This window comes from Desmodus rotundus, chromosome 12 (assembly GCF_022682495.2).
Source record: "Desmodus rotundus isolate HL8 chromosome 12, HLdesRot8A.1, whole genome shotgun sequence".
In the NCBI taxonomy this organism is placed as follows: Eukaryota; Metazoa; Chordata; class Mammalia; order Chiroptera; family Phyllostomidae; genus Desmodus; species Desmodus rotundus.
In genome coordinates, this window is record NC_071398.1 from 43,396,827 (window position 1) to 43,416,559 (window position 19,733).

The following is a 19,733-nucleotide window of genomic DNA, read 5'->3' on the forward strand; positions in this document are numbered from 1 at the left end:
GTTTCCATTTGCTTTGTTTTGTTCTTTAGATTCCACATGTAAGTGAAAGCACATGGTAGGGGGCGAACGGCTCACATGGGATTTGTCTTTCTCTGTTTGACTTAGTTCATGTGGCATAACACCCTCTGGGTCCGTCCATGTGGACGCAAGTGATAACATTTCATTCTGTTCTATGGCCGAGCGCTACTCCATTGCGCATGCCGCCTTTTCTTCATCCACTTGTCTGTCGATGGGCACGTAGGTTGTTCCGTGTTTGGCTGTGGGAAACAATGCGGTAATGAACACGGGGGTGCAGATAGTTTTTTGAATGAGTGTTTTGGATTTCATCACTAAGTCAACAAATGGCCAGAGTTGGTGAGGATGCAGAGAAAATGGGCCCTTGCGCACTGTTGGTGGGATTGCAGATGGGCGCAGCCACCGTGGAAAACAGTATGGAGGTTCCTCAAGAGTTGAAACTAGAACTCTCTTATGACCCAGCAATCCCACTTCTAGGTTTTTATCCGAAGAAATTCAAAAACACTTTTTCCCCCACTATTAACATAACTTTTAGTCATGTACTACGAGCCAAATATTTGCTATTGGATTATTGTGTTTCTTCCTTTTTTGTTATGTAAATGCTACAGTAAATGAGGAAGGAAGAAGCACATCAGAAATAATAGACACAGACCACGACAGCCTGTGGGTTGGAAGTCATCCAGAGAGTTTTTCCTTGCTAACTGTGAGATCTACGCCTGACTAAGCCCCGTGGGGAAGCCATTCTTAAATCGACAACAGCAGTTTGCCCTTGCTCATATTCCAGATTGCCTAAAAGCCTCTTTCTCCTCATTGGTCAAAATAAAAATGCAGAACACCGTCCACCATAACCACAGTGGACTTCCTAAGACTGGGCCTTCCCAGCTTCATGGGACCAGACGATGTCCAAATGGTCATCGGGGCATCCTCCGACTGACTTATGACCAAAGGGGAAATGAGAAGGGAAATGGTGCTTCAGCTTCTCTGACTTAGTCAGTGACCCAGAGAGAACAATGAGCTTCCTCAGTTTTCTTACTGAGGCACAAATTGTGAGCATAGTCACACATTTCTGCTACACTTTCAACAAGATACCAGTGCCCATTTTGTACACTTTGAGAACAATCACCGCAAAGAATTTTGAAGTAAAATATGTTTGCCACCATAGCGTTATTTATTTGTACTTGTATTACTGTATTATTTTTTGTAATTTATATTATTTATTTGTAATCTATGTATTTACAATACTGTGATATAATAACTTGATGTTTATAATATTTTATTATTTATTTGTAACACATGTATTTATAATACTGTATTTTAACATAGTATTATAAACATCAAAGTTTCTAAAAGACTGGATCTTAATTGTTTTCACACAGGAAGGAAATGATAATTAGGTGACATGTTTGAGGCATTGGCTAAACTTACACATATGTCAATAAAGTCAGTCATTATCACCATTATTTGGGGTGGAGGGTGCTCAAATGGTTACACCGTTCCCCCTCATTGGTACCCCTTTCCCCAACTTTCTGCTAAAGAACTGGGAGACAGCCTCGAGAGGTTCAACCTGGGGTAGGCACTTCGAGCCTAAGGAAGTTGCCTTAACTTAGAAACAGGGCGCCACCCTCTGGTGAGGAGGGGAAAGACCACCAGGAAGGACTACTGACTTATTTCATTTAGCAACAAACACCCTCTAGGCTGATCTATGCTGTCGCGAATGGTAAGATTTCATTCTGTTTTATGTCTAAGTAATATTCCAGTTTATGTATATCCCACAGCTTTTTTATCCACTTGTCTATTGATGGGCACTTGGGTTGCTTCCATAGCTTGGCTTTGTAAATAACACTGCAATGAACACAGCGTTCCGTATATTCTTACAAATGATTGTTTTGGTTTTTTTCAGATATATGCCCAGAAGGGGAATCACGGGGTCCAAAGGCAGTTCCACTTTTAGTTTTTTGAGGAAACTCCATACTGTTTCCACAGCGGCCACAACAGTCTGTATTCGCACCAATAATGGTACACGCGGGTTCCCTTTTCTCCTCATTCTCTCCAGCACTTGTTGTTTGTTGATTTATTGATGATGGCCGTTCTGACAGGTGTGAGGTGACATCTCATTGTGGTTTTAATTAGCATTTCTCTCATGATTGTTGGCAATGAGTACCTTTTCATATGTCTATTGGCCATCTGTAAAATTGGGCAGGTACCTTGTCTAATTTTAAATTGGATTGTTTGTTGGGTTTTTTTTTTTTTTTTTGGTTTTTAGTTGTAGGAGATCTTTATAAATTTTGGATATTAACTCCTTATGAGATGTATCAGTGGTAAATATGTTCTCCCATTCAGTGAACTGTCTTTTTATTTAGTTGATGATTTCTTTTGCTGAACAAAAACTTTTAGTTTGATGTAATCCCATTTGTTTATTTTTTCTTTCCCTTGCCGCAGGAGATATATCAAAAAATATAACTAAGAGAAATGTCTGAGATTTTACTGCCTATGTTTTCTTCGAGGAGTTTTATGGTTTCAAGTCTTATATTTAAGTCTTTAATCCATTTTGAGTTCATTCTTGTGTATGGTGCAAGAAGGTGATCTAGTCTCATTTTTTTGAACTCTGTATTTGCTAGATTTCTTACCTACATTTCATTTAGTTCTTTTTCTGGAGAGTTCTCTTGTTCTTTTATTTGGGGCCTGTTTCTTTGTCTTCCCATTTGGGCTGCCTCTTTGTGTTTGTTTCTGTGTATTAGGCAGATCTGCTATGTCTGGCAGTCTTGGTAGGGTGGGCTTATGTAGTAGGTGTCCTGTGGGACCCAGTGGCGCAGTCTCCTTGATCACCTGAGCTGGGGGCTCCAGGAATGTCCCTCGTGTGGGTTATGTGAGCCTTCCTATGGAAATTGAGTCTGGACGGATGTTGGCCCATCCATGTGGGGGGTTGACTCTCAGGCCGGCTGACCATGAGGATCAACCCTGACCACAGTGTATGAGCTGCTGTGTGGTTGCTGACCCCCCAAAGCAGAATTCACCTCCATGGGGTCTGGTGCCCGCAGGAATCTCCCTTTGTATGTGCCCCTTGGATTCTGCTAATTGATGCAGATTGGATCCTGCTCTGATGTTGTCTGAAGCTGGCTACGGGCTGTGTTGTTCCAGAGGCCTCTTGGGAGGGATGCTGGTGAATGTCAATGTCATACTCTGCCTGTAACTGGCTGTGGGCAACCTGTTTGAAGCTACGCAACAGTCCACAGTCTGTGGTCACCTCTGCTGTGCCTGGGTTTGCATGGGAAGGGCCAAGCTGCACACGAAGGCCTGCCTCCACCAGTGTCGAACCAAGGGGCAGGTCGGCAAAGGACCCAAGGCACCTCGAGATCCGCCTCTGCCTGCTGCCTGTTAGGCTCAGTCACTGAAAGAGCCTCTGGTGGGACATGAGTTGCATGAGGGAGGTTCTTAGTGAGTCATCAGGTTGGGGCAAGTGACATTCACCAGGTCAATACAGATTCCAACTCAGTGCCAGTGGTGGATCTGAGGCCACTCAGCAAGTGTCCCAGGGAACACTAAGACTAGATGCCACCTGCCAGGTGCCCACAGAACACAAATATGTTCCTTTCCAGATACCATTTCAGTCAGAGTCTCTTAGGAAAACAGAATCACTTTGAGTATTTACACCCGAGGAAACTTCATACAGGGAATGGGCTACACAGGGTTTGGAGAAGCTAAGGGTCAAGCTGGGGGTGCTGTAACAACCCAAATTAGTAACAGAGGATAGCCATGCCCACCCCTTTACTGGGGGAAAAAAGGAGAAAGGAGATAGTGCCACATAACCCAAGGGAGGAGTCATCAATGGAAACTAGAGTCAGCAGGTCTGACTAGTTGGGGTGGGGCAGGGACTGGGAAGACAGAGATCAGTTGCTGCCAGAGATGCTATCTAAGGTAGGACCAGGAGAGAAGGTACACCTTGCTTCTCTCTACCTCTCTTGCAATCTCTTGCCCATGCCCCGTGCCCCACCCCAGGATGAATCAACCTCAAAGCCAGCGATCACTGGAGCCTGGGAAATACAGCCTGCAGGAGTCAGTCAAGAGGAGAGAGGTTAGCTGAGCCCCTGTTTCCCCCACCCTGCACCATGTCAGCTCATGGATCAAGAAGTCCCATGAAGTGCATTACATTGCAAAGTACTCACTCAGGGAGCCGTTAGGATTGCATCTCTGTTGACTGGCTCCAATGGAATAGAAGTCCTGCCTTCAAAGCCTTCCACGTTCTCTGGTCTAGTGCACAGAAGATGTGGTTTTGTCTTTGTTCGCAGATGCCGCCTGAAATGAAGGGGCTGTCCTGAATCCCAAGCCATCTGCTGGCAGAGTCGGGTCTATGGCATCAACTCATTCTTCACCAGAAAGGTCAGAGAAATCATAGTCTCAGTTGCGTTTCAGTTCATATTTTACCAGCTCTAAATCTCCACGCCAGATTTCCCATTTGAAGAGATGAATTCTGGTGATGATTCTGCATTTCTGCAGGTGCAGAAATACCCCACCAAATCCTGAGGGTTTCCATATTAGAGATAACACATTCCAATGAATGCTTTTCCCAAAGTCCCTGACTTCTATTTGGACAGCGTCTGATTATGGGAATGCTGACTCCATATCTAGCTCCAAAATTCAGTGGCTTAAGTCACTCAGTACCTTCCTTCCTAGACACACTGATTTGGCCCGGGGGGCGGGGGGGGGGGGGTTGGACACCTGACCTCTTCCCGTCTGCTTAGCCCGGATTCTAGAACATGCACTGCTATGTGCCAATTAACAAGTATTCTCAGTATTGGTAAGGACTCTGAAACTAAACAGTAATGCCTGAAAAGCAATGGCTTTAACAAGTAGGGACTTTATTTAGTGTATGTGCTTAGCTGAGGAGCCAATGGGGGTAAACTACCATCTGGGGTTATGAGTGAGTGCCTCTAAGTTAGAATTCCACCCAGGAGGAACGAGCCTCAGCCTGTGATTTTAAGGGGGGCGGGAGGGGGGAGGAGGCTCATCTCCAACCTGCTTCCTATCTTGTACCCACGTTGCGACCAGGTAGGTGCGGAGAGCCTCTCCTCCCAAGAAACGGGAGTGGGAAAGTGGGGCTGCCCCTTCGCCCTTCATGCAACTCATATTTGTGGGGAACGTAGTACTAAACCATTCGCAGCGACCTGCTTCTTGCTGGGGGTATTGTACTTAGGAGAGCAGTTTCCTCGCTGAGAATTGTTGAATCAGCTCTCTACACAAAGGTTTGTCCTTTCCGCCCCAAGGCCAGCAGCCGGCAGGAATGGGAGGGAGGACCAAGGCGCCACTGCTGCGTCCATCCCTGCGAAAGCCCACCAACCTGTCCCGCCTGGGCTTGGAGACCGCCAGCTCCTCTTTTATCCCTCCGGGGCTTCGGTCAAGGGCTGGGATGGGGCACAGGGAGGAAGGGGAGTGGCGGACGCAGTCTCCAGCGCGGGTCCCTTTCCCTAGGGGACAGCGGGGTGCGTGGCCCGACCCGACACCAGCTCCGAGTCGCGCGCCACATCCTCCTCATCTATCTCAAACCAACCAACCAACCAAACATAGAGTAGGGGCTCATGGTTCCCTTACAATGAGAAGTCCAGAGGTAGGCAGCTGAGGCAGTTAGCCCAGCTGCTCACTGATACCTTCCCGGATTCCAGCCTCTTCCGTGTTTTTGCTCCACCACCCTTAGCATATTGGCTTTCATCTTCATGCTTGTTTCCCCAACGGCACAGAGGGTTGCAGTACATCCTGGCATGTTGCCTGTATTACAGGCAGGAAGAATAGGGAGGAGCCAGAGGCAAAAGAGGCTGGGTGCCAGGGAGGCCTTTTATGCTCAGTAAGATCCAATAATGTCACACCACTTTTACAGCTTGTTTGCTTCCACCAATTACTGGCCAAAACATCTAGGTAATGAATGACTCATAGCTGTTACATGACTTAGTGCCTGGGTGAAAAAGCGATTATGTAATAAACTACAGAGAAGTAACTGCATTTCGTCTAAGATCAGGGGCAATACAGAATGCCCACTTTCACCACTTTAAAAAATACCTGCATGTATTTTTTAAAGTGGTGAAAGAGAGAGGGGTGGTGAGAATGTGGACAAAAGGGAACCCTTGTGCACTGTTGGTGGGAACGTAAGTTGGTACAGCCACTACGGAAATCACTATGGAGGTTTCTCAAAAAATTAAAAATAAAACTACTCTATGATCCTGCAATTAAATTTCTGGGTATTTGTCAGAAGAAAAAAAAATCACTATCTTGAAAGATATCTGCACCCCCTGTTCACTGCAGCGTTATTCACAGTAGCAAAGACATGGGAACAACCTAAGTGTCCATGAGTGAATAAAAATGTGATGTGTAACTGTGTTTAAAGGACTATGACTCAGCCATAAAAAGAAGGAAACCCTGCCACGTGTGACAACATTTATGGATCTTGGGGCATTCTGTTAAGTGAAATAAGTAAGACAGAGAAAGACAAATACTGTATGATCTCACTCACAGGTGAACTAAGGAAAAAACCTGAACTCATAGATCAGAGAAAAAACTGGTGGTAGCCTGAGGCTCAGGAGTGGGGGAGGGGCAAATGGGTGAAGGGGGTCAAAAGGTACAAACTTCCAGTTACAAAATCAATATAAGTTTGGGGGACGTAACAGACATCACGGCAACTATAGTTAATCATACTGTATTGCATATTTGAAAGTTGCTAAGAGAGTAGATCTTAAAAACTGTCACTATAAGAAAAAAACTAAAACTTTGTGAGGTGATGGACGTTAAGTAAAATGACTGTGGTAATTATGTGACAATGTGTACATATATCAAATCATTCTGTTGCATACTCTGGACTAATAGAACATTATATATCAATGATATTTCCATAAAACTGGACAAACTAAAGGGAAAAAACTGACAGTAGTGTGAAGGAAAGAATGAGAAGCCGGGCGACCAGTAAGGAGGCATTTGCCGCGGTTTGGGCAAGAAAATCCGGTGTCAAAACTGGAACCGTTAGGCCCAGAAAGGACCTAACAGATAGGAGAGGTATCAATAAGAGAGGGCAAAAAACAAGCAAAAGAAAAACCCTGGAAAGAGAACACTTTAATAGTGATCAGGTGAACACCGGTCAACAATAAGATGTCACCATTATAAACCCTTTGGTGTGACGCTCTGAGAAGAACACATAATTTTTATGATCCCCCTTCCCGAAATTCAGAACCTCAGTCCAAATATGAGAAGACATATCTCCAAACTGAGTCCGATCTCAGTCCAAACTGAGATCCGTTCTGCAAAAGAATTGATAAGTACTCTTCAGAATGTCAAGGTCACAAATGCAAGGAAAGCCTGAGATTCTGACAGACTGGAGACATAATGAGTAAGTACAGAGGATTTGATCCTGGGACGTAAAAAGAATATTCGTGGAAAAACGAGTGGAAATTCTAAAAAAGGTTTATATACAAGGCGGCAGGGCGGGCAGCAGCCCCGGCCCGGGTCTGCGCCCCTCGCTCGTCCGCTGCCCTGGCCGGCGCCCCGCGGCGCGCACAGCCACGGTGGGCCCGCTGAACCTGCAGGATGTGCCCGAGCTCGTGGACACGAAGAAGGGCGACGGCGTCCTGGCCAGCCCGGATTCGCGGCTGCCCCAGCCCCAGCCACTGGGGGGTCGCGGCGCCCAGGGACCACGGCGGCGGCCGAGGGAAGCGCGCGCCCGCACCTGGAACGCTGGAGCCGGACCTGGCTGCCACCCCTGAGCTCGTGCACCCAGCCTTGCTTCGCCCCGCCCCGCCCCGCCCCGCCCCTGCCTGCGGCTGCGCGCCGAAGTTAAGCCCCTAGTCTAACGAAGGGGTGGAGTTTGACCCCTTACCACCCAAGGAAGTAAGGTGCACTTCCTCAGTCGGGTAGGACGCGCAGCAGCACTTCAGTGAGGAAGCCCACCTGCCTCTGGGCCTGGCTGTGGCCTCCTGCATCCCCAATTGCACGTGGCGCAACTACGAGGCCGAGCTGCGCTTCGAGCCCCGCCACAAGCCCACCCGCTTCCTCAGCACTGCCATCGGCCACCCCAAGTATCCCAAGACCGTCTATACCACCACCCTAGATTACAACTGTTGCAAGACGCTGAGGAAGTTCCCGTCCAGCGTGGAGCTTGAAGCAACAGAGTTCCTGGGCGGTGATTACCTCTCGGAGGTGTGGTGACTCCAGCAGGTTGGGTGGGGCTGGACCAGCTCCCACGTAGCCCTGGTCTCATGGGGCCACGCCACCTTCAAGTGTCATTCATGCTCCTGGGAATCTAACCTAGAGATACCTCTAAGCCTAGCCTGGGAAAGAAAAAAAATGTCACGGAATCTTATCGTAATTGAGAGAATTTGGTTTTTTAAAAATTGTCAAATTGTTTTTAAAAGGAGTGTATTTCTAGTTTGTTGCTGCAGAGCAACCCCCCCCCCCATGTCTCAATTTGATGAGAAAATAAAGAGACTACAGCAAAAGGAAAAGGGCCACTATTTGAAATAGGGAGGGAGGGAAAAGCTCCTTCTCCATTGGCCAGCGTGTCTGTGAAAGAGCGTGGGGAAAGTCTCTGGAATAGAAAAGGTGAGTTTTAAGAAATTTCAGCCGGGGGGTCTTCACTGCCTGGACAGTGGTGCCAGTTCGGTAAGCGGTGACACCGTGTGGGCTCAGTCTGTGTGGAGTGTGGCTGGCGCTCCGTTCCATTTTTTCTATTGCCATGTCCGTTTCCTGTTCATCGAAACACTTCTAATTCTCTAAATCTTTTTTATGGCATCACCCCCCCCCAAAAAAAACCCCAAAACCCAAACTGCAGAATAAGATTTAAGAAAGAAAAGGTTCATCCCGTGTTCACCTCTGCAGCAGGGTCAGGTCAACTGTGGGTGGACTTCGGAAGCAATGGCTTCGGTTCCTGTTCCTTCCACCAGTTGCTCCTGAGCTCAGAGTCTGGCAGAGCACCTTGGGTGCCCTTCGAGAGTCTCCACAGGCTTGTGTAACTCTCTTGATCTGTATTTTAGGGTGCCCAAATACTTCCCTATTTTTTATTCATAAGACAAAACACTGCAGGGAGGCAACATTTTAAAAGAGTGCTTGGGGAAAATGCTTCTTGGGACTCCACAGGGAGCTTTCAGTCACAGCGAGAACTGTTGGCCACACCGAGGACCTGACACCACCTGGGAGGAGGCAGGTATAGACAGGTGTTCCTGGTGGTCTGGTTCCTCAGGATGGGTGTCCTCTCCAGGGATGCTGGGTCAACGGCTCTTAGGACTTTGACTGTGCCGGCGTGGCAGAGGAATTCCGCCAGTGCCTTAAGTCTGAGCCTAAAGTGGGGAAATGGCTCCCCAGGTGAAGTCAAAGCAGGGACGGATGTCCCAAGTCCCGCTCCAAAATTTGAGTGCTGTTGAGATGGTACACATTTCCTTTAAGTGTCCACTTTAGTGTAAGTGGCACTTTCGGCATTGAGTGTGAGCTGAAGAAACTTTGTGAATTCAGCCAAATCGGCCTCGGAAGCAGGGATGGCAGCTGGGCCAAGAGCTTGGGGTGAGTGGGGGGGGCGGAGCGCGGGCAGGCCGCCACTGGCCTCACCCCCTGCCCACCCTGCCTCACCCCAACACCTCTCCTTCCTACCAATCCCTGGGGTTTTTGAGTGAGGACAGTGGCAGGTGGCTTTTTCTCTTCTAATACTGGAAAGGACAAACCGTGAATATTCCCTCTGAATACAACCCAGTTATGTCAGGCGTTCAAGGGTTACAGAATATTGTAAGCTGGGACTCTTACTGTGTCTCGGGTTTCTGTTGATGCTTCCATCTGCCCTGAAAGCAGAACTGATGGCTGCATGGGTTTCCAGGAGCCACCGCAGGGACTTCCGTTCTGAGGAGAGCAGGTGTGATGATAATCACCTTGATTTAAAGTCATTGGAGGCCTGTAGAGCCAAACTGTCTGGTGTTCTCTTCAGATTTAACAATATTCAGTCTGTCGTGCTCCCGACTGGAAGCATCCTCCGGTGGAGCCTGCAGGGGGGTGGACCATTCTGAGTTTGCTTCAGTGGGGCTCAGGGTGTGGGGGTGTGGAGGGTCCCTTAGTGTGGCTCTCCGGGGCCCTGCAGTCTCCTTCATCATGCAGAGCAACACATGCTCCCTGTGTTTGGAAAAGCAAATAACACAGCATTTATAATAAAAATGGAATTTTTTCTCCAACTCCATAATCTTGCCATTTAAGGCAAGTGATAAATGTAATTTTTAAGTTATGTTAAGAGAATTCCCAAGGCTTTGCCCTGGCCTGGTGGGGACACTTGAGTGGGGTCAGCAGAGACAAGGGCTGGAGAACATGGCCTTCGACCACAGCAGTGTTCTGAGACATCCACGTGAGATTTTGGTTTGGGGGGATTGGGTTAAGTTCAGGCAAATCATTCTGGGTGGGTTGAGGCTCTGAATTATGTCAGTAAAGTAAGTAGAAATGAGTGATTGTGAATGTACAAGGCGAATTAATAAGCAGGTTTTATTTTGTTAAGTTATTCACTAGGAAACAAACTTTGGTTCCAATCTTTTTTCCTCAAATCTGCTTGGCTGAAAGTTGCAGAAAAAAGAAGTGTTCAATGCTGAGTTCGTGTCGGTTCGCACAGTGGAAGCAATGATTTGTAAAACTCACTCAGTAAAACCAGACGTTCCTAAGTGTATCTGGGAGATACAGTTTACTTATGAACTAAAGTCTTTTTTCTCAGGTTCTTAAATGATGGCTTTCATGTCATGAGAGTGATCTGTATTTTCTGAAAAAATGTTGTTTTCATCCAGACCTTTTAGAAAAGAATGATTGCCTTTTCATTGAAGACTTCTCCTGTTTTTTTCTTTTTTAAGTATATTTTATTGATTAAGCTATAGCAGTTTTCCTAACTTATCCCCCCATTACCCCCCCATTATCCCCCCTCTTCCCTGCACCCCCCAACCCTCCAGCATTGCCCCCCTTAGTTCATGTCCATGGGTTGTACATATGAGTTTTTTTTGAGTTCTCTGTTTCCTATACCATTTTTGATCTCTCGCTGTCTATTTAATGCCTACCAGTTATGCTTCTTCTTCCCTGTACCTTTCCCCCTACTCTTCCCTTCCCCCTCCCCACTGAAATCCCTCCATGTGATGTCTATTCCTCTGATTCTGTTCCTGTTCTAGTTGTTAGCTTTGTTTTTGTTTTCATTGTTTTTCTTTTCTGTTAAGTTCACTTGTTGATAGTTGTGAGTTTGTTGTCATTTTACTGTTCATATTTTTGATCTTCTTTTTCTTAGATAAGACCCTTTAACATTTCATATAATAATGGCTTGGTGATGATGAACTCCTGTTTCTAACCTTAGGAAATCCAGAATAATATTTGACAAAAACTACTTTTTAAACTTATCTTTGACATCTCTGTCCCACTCCATTTTGCTTTGTGACTTCTTCATTTAACAATAAATTATCTTTTTAAGAAAAGGCTTATAGTTTACTTAAAAGTATTGTGGCAATCTTAATTTTCTGATTTAGATAATTGTACTATGGTTATGGAAGATGGTAATAGTAGGAAAAGTTGGATGGAGGGTATATGAAAACTATTTTTGAAACTTTTCTGTAAGTCTAAATTTATTTCAGATTAAAAAATTTAAAGGGCTTACACTCAAGCAATCCCCACACTGTTTATAAAAACTGAGGTGACAAGCAGGGAAAGTCTGCCGTAAGATACCAATGTAGTTTCTGCCTCACTCTTTGCTGATACGTGTGAAAGGTAAAGACTGCAGCCCGGGGAAGCCACTTTGAATGCAGTCTACACTGCGATCCATTCTACGCTAAAGAGAAGTGACAGAAAGGAATCTCTTTATGAAAGTCATCAGACCGCTGGATTCTGCTTGGCTTGAAGCTCATGCTCTTTACAATGTCCCCTCTTCCAACCCAGGAAAATAATGTTATTCCTTACTATGTGATTAGTGTAATAATGGCCTTTATTAATGTCTTACCCAATTATTATTTTTTATACAGAGGCTTTAAATGTCTTGCTGAACTTCTTTATGGTTAGTTTTGATCTAACATGAACGGAAATGAGTTTTTTGCATTTATAAACGCTTTGAAATTCGAAGCTTATTGGTAGACATTTTCCATGAATTGTACTCATCGATTGGAAGAACCTCTTTTGCCAAATTTAAAAATTATAGTTTTGAATTATGCTTCTTCAAATATTGATGTGGTTTTCCTTGCTTTGCTTTGTATTGCATTGACTCTGGGTACCTTTATTTGTGACTACATATTCATCTTTTTCTGTCTCTTTTTTATGATATCTTTATTACATCTTATTGTTTATGTTATGTCGTTACAGTTGTTCCAATTTTTTCCCCTTTGTCACCCTCTACCCAGATGCCCCCCAACTCCTTCAGGCTATCCCCACACCATTGTCCACGTCCACGGGTCATGCAAATATATTCTTTGGCTGCTCTATTCCATATGCTGTACTTTATATCCCCATGACTATTCTGTAACAACCAATTTGTACTTCTTAGTTCCTTCAGCTTTTTCCCTATTTCCCCAACTCCCCTCCCATCAGGCAACCATCAAAGCATTCCCTGTATCTATGATTCTGTTTCTGTTCTGCTGGCTTGTTTATTTTGTTTTTAGATTCAATCATTTATAAGTAGGTATTTATTGCCATTCCATTGTACGCAGTTCCTTCTCCTTCTCCTTCTCCTTCTCCTTTCCTTCTTCTTCACAAGACCCTTTAACATTTCATATAACACTGGTTGGGTAATGATGAACTCCTTTAGCTTTTTCTTGTCTGGGAAGCTCTTCATATGTCCTGCGATTCTAAATGATATCTTTGCTGGGTAGAGCAATCTTGGCTGTAGGTCCCTGCTTTTCATGACTTTGAATAGTTCTTGCCAATCCCTTCTAGTGTTGAAAGTTTCTTTTGAGAAATTAAAGGGGTTCCCTGTAGGTAACTGCTTTTCTCTTACTTATTTCAAGATTCTCTAATTGTCTTTAACCTTTGGCGTTTTAATTATCATGTATCTGGCCCTGGCTGGTGCGGCTCAGTGGACTGAGTGCCGGCCTGCGAACCAAAGGGTCATCAATTCAATTCCCAGTCTAGGGCACGTGCCTGGGTTGCAGGCCAGGTCCCCAGCAGTGGGCATGTGAGCATGAGAGACAACCACACATCATCTTTCTCCCTTCCCCTCTCTAAAAATAAATAAATAAAATCTAAAATCTAAAAAAAATTATGATGTGTCTTGGTGTGGGTCTGTATCATTTCATCTTATTTGAGACTCTCTGCACTTTCTGGATTTATATGACCATTTCCTTTACCAAGTTTGGGAAAGGAAACTTGGTAAAACATATTTTTTTCAAATATGTTTCCAATGTTTTGCTCTGTCTTCTCCTTCCGTCACCCCCATGATGCAAATATTGGTATTCTTGAAGTTGTTCCAGAGGCTCCTTACCCTATCCTCATTTTGGGGAGAGGATTCTTTTTTTCTTGTTGTTCTGATTGGGTGTTTTTAGCTTCCTTATATTCTAAATTGCTGATTTGAATCTTGGTTTCATCCACTCTACTGTTGATTCCCTGTAAATTGTTCTTCATTTCAGTTAGTATATCCTTCTTATGGTTTCCATGACCCTTTTTAAGTTGTCGAAGTAATCCCCGAGTTCACTGAGCACCCTTAGAACCAGTATTTTGAACTCTGCATCTAGCAAGCAGATGGCTTGTCCCCATTTTGTTTAGTTCTTTTTCTGAAGTTTTGTTCTGTTCTTTCATTTGGGCCATGTTTCTTTGTCTCCTCATTTCGGCAGCCTCCCTGTGTTTGCTTCTATGTACTAGATAGAGCTGCTATGACTCCTTGGCTTGAACGAGTGGCCTAATGTAGTGACTGTTCAGTAGGGCCCAGTGACACAGCCTCCCCTGTCACCCAAGCTGGTACTCGAGGCGTGCCCTTTGTGTAGGCTGAATACACCCTCCTGTTGTAGTTGAGCCTTGATTACTATTGACAGGTCAATGGGAGGGATTGAGGCTCTGGGGCCTCCTGGGACGTGCAGGCCAAGGTCAGCCTGTGTTCTACTGGGTGTCACCTGGCATAAGCTACAAAGCAATCTATTGTTGGCTGCTACTTTGCTGGGCTTGGAGGTGCCCAAGAAAGTCTGAGCTGTGAACCAAGGTTGGTGGCTCTTAGTGCTGGGTCTGGGGCCACTTAGCAATAAGCCTGGAGCGCACCGAGGCCAGATGCAGCTAGTCTGAGAGAAGTTAGGAAAATCTGAAGCTTGAGCCAAGACAAGCCATTCACATGGAAAAGCCACTGGAACAGCTTAGGTGCGCCTGAAAGTTGGGTGGGGCAGAGCCTCAGTGAGTCACCAGGGTGGGGGCAAGCGGTGTGAGCCAGGTTGGTGGAGTCTCAGGAATGGTGCCTGCCTGCTGAATCTGTGAGGGGAGGAAGCTGCCCCCCAGCTAGTGCCCTGATGCCAGATCCTTCAGTTCCTTCCCACATGCCTCTGATGCCTTTCGAGTTGCTGCCTTAGTGCTGGAGCTCAAAGGGAGTGAGTCCGAGTTAAGTCTGTGTGGGGCCCTTTCAGAGGAACTGCCTGGCACTCTGGCAGTTCGTCTTTCACAGCCTCCATCCGCACTGGGTTTTACAGCCAGAAATTACGGGGTCTTATCTTCCTGGCACTAGAACCCTGGACTGGGGGGAACTGGTATGGGGCTGCATCCCTCATTTAAATGAAAATAAACTCTGATTAATTTTTCCCCTTGGTATTGATGGGAGGCTCAAATGTTGGAAAATTTTTAGTTTCAGGTGATAGCTAATAAGTGTAGTAATCCATGTATGTAAAAAGCTATTGTTTCGGGAACTGAAGGTGTGACCCACCCTGACTCCAGGAGACCAGAAGCAGTTCCGCCTTTGTGCCTCAGGAGGGACTGCAAGAAGTCAGGATAGTATCTGAGTCGGTGTCCTCCAGGGTGAGAAACCCACCACCCAGGACACAGATGAAAGAACGCTGCAGCTTTTATCTGATTAACTTTCCCCCTGAATTCCAAACCCCTTACCTACACTTTTCATCTCCTTATAAAAAGGGCCCGGTGAAAATGGAATTTAAGACAGTCTGTTAGGGTATAAACCCAATTGCCAGCCTTCTAAATAAAGAGCCTAAAGCTGAAGAGACACCTGTTTTCTTTGCTGGGCTGCGTTCTTCATCCTCCACACCCATGGAAGGCACTGGAGACACCAGCCCTCCCTGTTCTCAGGGAAAATCTCTCCGCTGACTAGCAACGTGCATTGCCTTATCAAAATAACTTCAACATTAACAAACCAGGTCAGATGTTTCCAACTGGGAGAGGGAAAACAGATAATTCAAGATTGTTCACAAATAGAGTGTAGCTAATGATGGGTTAGGGACAAGTGTTATGCAAGATTTTTGAGACAGAAATGATATGTTCATGCTGCCTGTCACCTACCGGACCCAATAAGTGGAGACAGGGATTGAATCTTTATGGGCCTAGCTACAGTGGCAGAGTGAAAGGCATAGGTGCAGGGCAAAGCAGGGTGGTGAAAGTAAGGGCGGCTGAAGGCTGGGAGGCCAGAGAGCCGAGAGAGCAAGTCCTTTGTTCTGAGGACTCACATAGTTGGCGGGATGGGAGTAGAAGTTATATATTGGTTGGTGGGTAAATGTGGTGCCAGCTTTCCTGGGGGGATGTGACTACCCACACTTAGGTTAACTGTAGGGGTCTGTTAGCCCGAATCCTTATCTTGCTCCAAACTCCATTTGTTCATCTTGTAAAACAAATATGTGACAGGAGGCAGTTAATTAAAGTTGAGGTCGTTTCCCAAAGTTATTTATAGGCTCTTTGGGCACCGTGGACCCTCTCCCGCCTTTCAGGCCTTGGGATGAAAGCACAGTTTCAAAGGCTTTCCTTCCCAGAGAGTGGAACTGCTACACAGAATTTCAAGAACTTTCCTCCTCTTGCGTTAGCGTGGTGTTTCCTGTGGCGTTGGAACACCTGGCATTATTACCGGACCAGGCTCAGGACTGCTGATCAGTGGGTGAGACATGTCTCCCCCCTCCTCTCTGCCTTGGTTTGCGGTTCATTCGACCTAAGTGCTAGAAGGTGTTTCCTGGCAACCAGGACGCTAGATGCTGGCTCACAACAGCGGCGCAGCAGTGCGGGCCTTCTTGCTGTGCTGTCTGCTGCCTCAAAAGGATTACTTGATGTTAGAAAATCTGATCGTATAAATATTTATTTTACATAATTAGGGAGATCTTCCTACATATACCTTTGTTTCCTACTTACCCTTTTTTCATCTGGGAATGGATCGAGAAACTCTCTAATTCTGTGACTACTCTGTAATCACCAATTTGTACTGCTTAATCTCCTTGCCATTTTACCCAGTCTCTAACACCCGTCCCTTCTGACAATCATTAGTCTGCTCTCTGGTCTGAGTCACTCTCCCATACTGTAGATACCATCTTTCTTGGGTACAGCACAACCTTCCATATGACATCTGTGTGGGGGAAAGCAATAGCCCCACCCTCTGGGTTCCCTCTTGTCCCACCCTGTGGAGCTTGGTACTACTGAGGAGTCAGCTGCCTGAGCCGGGGTGTAGAGGGCTGGGCAGAATCAAGGGGTGTTAGTAACTGAGTTGTGTGGCTTTGGGGCAGCAGCCATTCCCCCCATTTTCCAGTGAACCTGAATGGCACCACCCCCTCATGGGAGATCAATGAGCCCCACTCTCTGGATTCCCAATGGCCCCAGCCTTCTGATTTCTTGTGGTTCCACCCTGCTGAGGTCAGGATAGAATCCAGGACAGACTGAGTTATGTGACTCTGGGGCAGTGCCACTCATCCCACATTCCTGCAAACCTGACGGGCACCTCCCCCTCACAAGGGCGAAAACCAGTTTTCTCTCACATGCCCAACTGGGGCAGAACCCTCCCTTCACACGGCCAAATCTTGGTCTATTTAAGCCTGATAAACAATGCTGGCCTCACCCTGAGACAGCCTGAGACCCTGCCCCACCACATAGATCTGTGATCACCCACAGGGTGGCAGCTAGATTTGGTATACCCTGGGATGTTTGCCGAATGGCCTTAGACACGGCATGGACACTGAGTTTGAACCTGATTCAATCTGGTAAACACCACTTGCCCCTACCTGGTGACTCACTGAGAACCTCCCTCATGTAACTTGAGTACCACCAGAGGTGATTTCAGTGACTGAGCCTAACCGGCAGCTGGAAGGTGGAGGCAGATCTCAAGGTGCCCTGAAAATTTTGCTGACCTGACCCTAGACCTAGTGCTGATAAAAGTTGGCCTTGGTGCACAGCTTGCTCCATCCTGCACACACCCAGAACCAGCAGAGGCAGCCACAAATTGGGGGTCACTATGTAGCTCCAAACAGGAGGCCCAGAGCCAGTCACAGGCAGCATCTGACATTGGTCTGCCCGAGTTCCTCCTAAAAGGTCCCAGAGCCAGCACACACAGTAGCCAGCTTCAGACAACATCAGAAAAGGATCCAATTAGCTTTGCACATGGCATATCCGAAAGGAATCTCAGCAGATACCAGACCCTGCTGAGGTGAACCCTGCTTCATGTGGTCAGCACCCACATAGCGGCTTGTACACTGTGGTCAGAGTTGATCCTCACAATCAGCCAGCCCAAGGGTTGACCCTACACAGGAGCAGGCCAACAGCAGTCAAGACTCAAATACAGAACTGGAAGTGGCGTGGGGCGGAGCATGGTGGCAACGGCTGCAGCAAAAAGTGTCCTGGCGAGCCAGCAAGAGGAGCCAGTTAGAGATGATGCCACCATGGAAACAGCTGAGGAAGCGAAGGAGCCCTCTGAGGCTGACATCACTGAGCTCTGCCGGGACATGTTCTCCAAAATGGCAACTTACCTGACTGGGGAACTGATGGCCACCAGTGAAGACTATAAGCCCTTGGAAAATGCAAATAAATGAACCAGGCTAAAGTATCTTGAAATGAAAGATATTGCTATAAACATTAGTAGAAGCTTAAAGGACTTAAACCAGAAGCATGATGAACGACAGCCTTATGTGGATCAAACCGATGTTATTGAGGAGCAGGTAGCAGCTCTTGAGCAGAAAGCCTACACATTGGATGCATATTCAAAAAAACTGGAAGCCAAGTATAAGAAGGTGGAGGAGCAATGAAAAACTTATTCCTGGGGAACAGTCTTTTTTAATGTGGGAGAATGTTTTATAAGACCTTGCTGTGAGGCTGATGAATTGTCACAACTCCTAGAAATGAGACCATGCTGGCCGTCCCAGAAACATCCCGCCATTGGAGTTAAACTGGAGAATTGTGGCTACTCCTGAATTTCCCCGGGGGCAGTGTCCCTCAGAAACTCACACTTACAACCTCCTACCTTTTACCTGAATGCTTCATTATCCATTTAGGACACAGAGTCTCTCAAAGTTTAGGGTAAGCCTGGGCTTTTTAGGCCAATCAAATGAGAGGGCTTATTTTCTCTACATTATTTTCTTAAGTGGCTGGATTTTGAGTTACTGAGCAAATGGTTGTTTTTTCTATTGATGTTAATGTTTGGCTAACAAGATCTCAATTAAAAAAGGAAAACAAAACAAAAAAGACTCACCCTGGCTGGTGTAGCTCAATGGACTGAGTGCCCGACTGTGAACCAAAGGATCACCAGTTGGATTCCCAGTCAGGACACATGCCTGGGTTGCGGGCCAGGTCCCCAGTCAGGGGAGCACAAGAAGCAACCACACATTGATGTTTCTCTCCCCTCCCTCAAAAAATAAATACATAAATCTTTAAAAATAGAAAAAGAAGAAGAAAGTACAAAGTGGTAGTCATAGAATAGCCATGGACAACAGATATATATATTTCACTATATTGTGTAAAGGACAACACAAGCAATAGTGAAATATATTGTAATAACGATGTATGGTGTCAGATGGGTGTGAAACTTACCAGGATGATCACTTAGTAAGTTATGTAAAATCTAATCACTGGGTTATACACCTGAAACTAATATAATATTGTACGTCAACTATAATTGAAAAAATAAAAACTATTTAAAGTAAAAAAATAATAATGTATACAATTAACTTATGAAAACAGTGAAACTCCCTTTTCTGGTACAGGATGGAGCTCTCCGCGCTGCCCCCAATAGCCCAAGGATCAGAAGGGCTGTACTTGGTGAACGGACCGCCACATTTTACAGAAAGCACAGTGTTTCCAAGGCAATCTGGGGGAAAACTACAACATCTATCTAGACCTTTAGTGAGGATGGGACCTTGTTTGCCTGGGGCAATGGAGAAAACATAGCTATTATCAACATCACCAACAAGGGACTTCTGGACTCCTTCGATCTCCCAAAGGCAGTTTGCCTTGAGACCTTGTGCAAAATAACACTGTCCTGGCAAGTGGCAGCCTTACACTACTTCTAAAGAGGGCACAGCTGGGATTCCCAGCCTATGACTTTATAATGTAAATGCAGGGTCATGTTTTGAGGTCTTTTTTTAAAAAAGATTTTATTTATTTCTAAAGAGAGGGGATTGGAGGGAGAGAAACATCAAAGTGTGGTTGCTGCTCCCTCACCCCCAACTAGGGACCTGGCCCACAACCCAGGCATGCGCCCTGACCAGGAATTGAACTGGTGACCCCCTGGCTCGCAGGCCAGTACCCAACACACTGAGCCACACCAGCCAGGGCTTGAGGTCTTTTATTCAGAAAACACACGAACTCACACATACACA

The 19,733-nt window shown here is 46.0% G+C and overlaps 1 long non-coding RNA gene and 2 pseudogenes across 1 annotated transcript; 2 read left to right on the forward strand and 1 right to left on the reverse strand.

Moving 5' to 3' along the window:
* Nucleotides 1-24: 24 nt before the first annotated feature.
* LOC123480634 (uncharacterized) lies at nt 25-5,782 on the reverse strand. Its single transcript, XR_006656719.2, has 3 exons — nt 5,658-5,782; nt 4,179-4,308; nt 25-257 (listed from the first exon to the last, which is right to left on the reverse strand). It is a non-coding gene; the product is annotated as an uncharacterized lncRNA (long non-coding RNA).
* A 1,595-nt stretch (nt 5,783-7,377) lies between these two features.
* On the forward strand, nt 7,378-8,196 carry LOC128779741 (refilin-B pseudogene; annotated as a pseudogene).
* A 9,668-nt stretch (nt 8,197-17,864) lies between these two features.
* LOC112312844 (biogenesis of lysosome-related organelles complex 1 subunit 2 pseudogene) lies at nt 17,865-18,164 on the forward strand (annotated as a pseudogene).
* Nucleotides 18,165-19,733: the final 1,569 nt, after the last annotated feature.